We start from the raw sequence: 4059 nt of genomic DNA on the forward strand, positions 1-4059 counted from the left end.
CATGTTAATTAGTGGCTCCTCTATTTGGAGCACCCGCAAGTCCCAGTTTCTATTCCACTTATTTTTTTCTTGACCGCACACACGTCACACGTGAAAATGTGGCAGGGACGTTGTTTGTTTCTTGAAACAGATCCAACCGGTATTGTGGAGCTTCCAGGAGCTTCTGACCTATTTTTTTTCTTTTTCCTTCATTTGGTTTTCTCGATCACTTTTATTTGGTTTTTCTTTTCTGTTTAATTTCCATCTTATTTTTATTTCTTTTTATTTTTCTTTCTCTTTTTATTGTTTTCTTGTTCATTTTTCCTTTCTGTTTCAAAATTTATCAACTTATCCAATCCGTGAACTTTTTAAAAATATGTGATTTTTTTGTAAATTCATGCAGTTTTTTTTGAAAAATCGATGAACTTTTATCAAATTCAAGGATTTTTTTAAATAATGAACATTTTTTCAAATTCGTGAACCATTTTTCAAAATGGATGAACATTTTCATAATCTGTGAACTTTTTAAAAAAATTGATGAACATTTTTCCAAATCCATGAACTTTTTCTCAAAATCACAAACTTTTTCTAAATTTGTGATTTAAAAAATAAAACACACAATTTTTGTTTGAAGTCATGAATTTTCTTACAAAAATGATTTTGTTTCTTGAAAAGGCGACGGTAAATGATAGACCGATCAACGCGACCAACGAATCCGAAAATTCCGGCGCCCGCGAGCGAGTTGCTCGCATCCTTCTTGGGCTAGCCCATGATGATTGCGCGTGGGCGCTCGCTACGCTCCCTCGCACTTAAGGCGCTTGGGAGAAGCTCTGCCTGCTTGACGCTCGTTAGCGTCAGATAGAATTTATTTTTAGGGAGTTAAAGTCAAACATATATGTTCACGCAGGTTCGTGCGTAATGGGCCGCTAGCCCACTAGCGATAAGTGGCACACTTTTATTTATTTATTTATTATTTCTTTAGTTTTTAGTCGATTTTATTCCCAAAATATTGTTGCTTTAACCCTTTTTTTAGGATTTTAAATCGATAAGAACCTAATAAAAATATATTTAAAAATGTTCATCATGTACTAAAAAATATTTAGTATGTGTTTAGAAATAGTTTCGTGTGTATTCTAAAAGAAAATTCATGATGTATTACAAAAAGATCATCGTATATTATGAAAATGGTCAACATATATAAAGGAAATGTTCAATGTGTATTTAAAAAGTTTTCAACATATATTACAAAAATTCACTATATGAAAAAAGATGTTGATTGCATATTAAATAAATCTTCACTGTGTATATATAGGTGGTGGGAGGGGGCTTGGCCGACTTAAGGGAGGACTCCCCCACTTTGTGCGCCAACCAAGAAGGAAGAGTCCTCCCCCACCCCCGCGTGCGCGCCTATTGGGGGTGGCACTTCTATATGGCCCTTAGGACCCATTATCTCTCCACTACTAGGCCTTTTATTTTTCTTAAGCCTATTGACTATAAATTAATCTCAATGGTATCCCAAGTAATATTCGAGCACTTTATTATTTATATTAGGTACCTAGAAATATTTACCGTATATATATCAATCTCCAATATTACCCGAAACACTATTTCTTTTTTCCCTGAAACTATTCTGGTAATATTTTCTCATATTCCTCACTCCACTAGTACTCAACAGACCGTAATTCATTAAGCATGTGACCCTGTAGGTTCGGTGGAATATAGACAGGAACAAAACTTTCTTTCGTTCAATGATGAGCAGAACCGTGGGCATCCATGTTGACCACTATATCCATAAGAATGATATTCAAGTGAACATTTGGTTATCATATGTCATTCCTTTTGCTTCATGATACTTTACAAAACCCAAGGTGAGATATATCGGTATCCTCTTGAGTCACACTCAAGCTCACTATATATTTCTCCTCGTTGCCAGTTCTATTCTTTCTCGGTTTTTTGTTCTGAGATCCTTGTGAGCTAGTCACATGTGTCTGTTCAGACGATGATGGATGCCTTCACACCTAGAGGGGCCTAAGAATATCTTCCCATCGTCAGAGGAGAAAATCTCACTCTTGAGCTATCTTGCCCCTTGTCATACTTTCTGATGAAGTTGAAGTTGCCGTTATGATTACCCTGTTACGAATAATGTTAGACCAACAACAAAGTGCATCGGCTAGTACGAAGTGACTCGATTCTCTCATGGTCTAAGAAACTGAGCATACGTTAACTCTCCGTATTATAGACTATAGACTTGTGATGATGCCATCTCTAAGTATAACAAACAAGTTGGGTCAATCAGTATGATTGTTCTTCTAACATCATACTCTCAAAGTTGCCAGCATCCTTATTACACTTAACTTATGCCCATGATCAGGAAAACATAATCAACATGCATCGCTTGAACTAGTCCTGGAGGCGAGAGTAGGAATCAGGGTTTTCGTCTGAATCATATATTCAAAAATGATAACAATTATAGCATAGACTATAAATATCTAATTCTAAATAGGGAAATGAATAGTACAATTATTATTAATCTAGCGCATATTTCCAACAGACCCCTTCTCAATAGTGTAGATTTCCTATGACCAAAGAAATAAACATGTCGGAAATGTCATTTCCCGTCTTTTCCTTCCAGAGGGGTACATAACCGTCTTGTGCCAAGCATATATGCTTGTGTTGATCAAGCACACGGTTAGTCCACAACTTGTGTTGTCATCAACACCAAAACACTTCAGACGAAAAATGCCCTTTCATGTGGTGGAAAATCTATCACAATATAGAAAATAGAAAAGGCATACAAGTTCTTACCATGCAGTAGGTGGTGACCGGCAACCAGCGATGGCAAATAACTCCAATGATTGATAAAATGATTTCTAGGTTGACGTGTGCATGCACAGTGTAGAAATATGTGGAATTGGGTTGACTTTATATATATGGTAGCAAAAAGTGAGAGATAATAAATTTTGAGATGCAATACTGAATAAATACTCAATGATGGTGATGTGATGGCCCTAGACTACATCGTACCGGAGATACAACCCTAGAGTACTAACAGGATCATATCGTAGCACAACTAGCAGAGACAAAGGATATGATTGAGCTCTGGACAGCAAGATATCTATGATGAGCACAAAAAATGTAAAAATAATGATAAAAAATAAGCTCCAAATAGGACACAGCGAAGGTTCTTCCTGCAACTTTCCTATTTAAATTTTTTTTGGCCAAATTTGTGATATTTTTTCAAGAACATTATCGACTTAAGTCCAAAGCAAAAAAGAATCACTCAATTTGGAGTTCGGATGAGGAGTCAGAAAAACTAAAAACCGGCTTGAAAAACTGCGACAAAATGTGCTCGCCATCTTCAGAGGGGGAATTTCCTATTTAGTAGCCAATTTTGAGGTTCCAATTGTGAACGAGCTTGGCAACTATTCAAATGCACTCGTCGATAGCTTTAATTTGAGTACTTGTGCAGCTAAATCAGATTCCGTATAAGAGAGATATGCCTGTTTTACTGAACATTCCGTAAAACCGATTTCAACGAAAACTAGGGTACTAGTTTGAGTGTAGTTAGATGCGAATTTTTTCTGCTTTCTTTGTCTCTTTATTTTTCTAACTTTTCCTCAACTTTTTTTATCTCTGTTTTTTCAAACAAACCAGATGATATACAAATTGGTTGCAGCAAAGATGGAAATGGCCTTAAGTATGATGATGAAAATGGTTGATGGTGGGACGTGGTGGAAATTGATGGATGTCGTGGTCGACATCGGAGGGGACGATGGTGTAGTGGGGGCGTGACTAAAGTGAACAGAACTTGGAACTCTAAATGAGTAGATGCTAAGACCAGCAACTCGACACGATGATGTAATCGATAATTTAACTATGCAATGTACTAAAAATAAATATGCAAAGGCTCAGACTGGCTCGGACAAAGGATGAACATATCTAACTTTTTGTTTTTTTTCTTGGGCAATAGGTAAGAAAATAAATCTAAATTAGGGATAACTGAAAATTCGTACTGAGCAACCTAAAAACCGATACCACTTGATAGGGCGAGGTTGTCCCAATATTTCGATGAGAGATAGC

Source organism: Aegilops tauschii, chromosome 2 (assembly GCF_002575655.3).
Source record: "Aegilops tauschii subsp. strangulata cultivar AL8/78 chromosome 2, Aet v6.0, whole genome shotgun sequence".
NCBI classification, from domain to species: Eukaryota; Viridiplantae; Streptophyta; class Magnoliopsida; order Poales; family Poaceae; genus Aegilops; species Aegilops tauschii.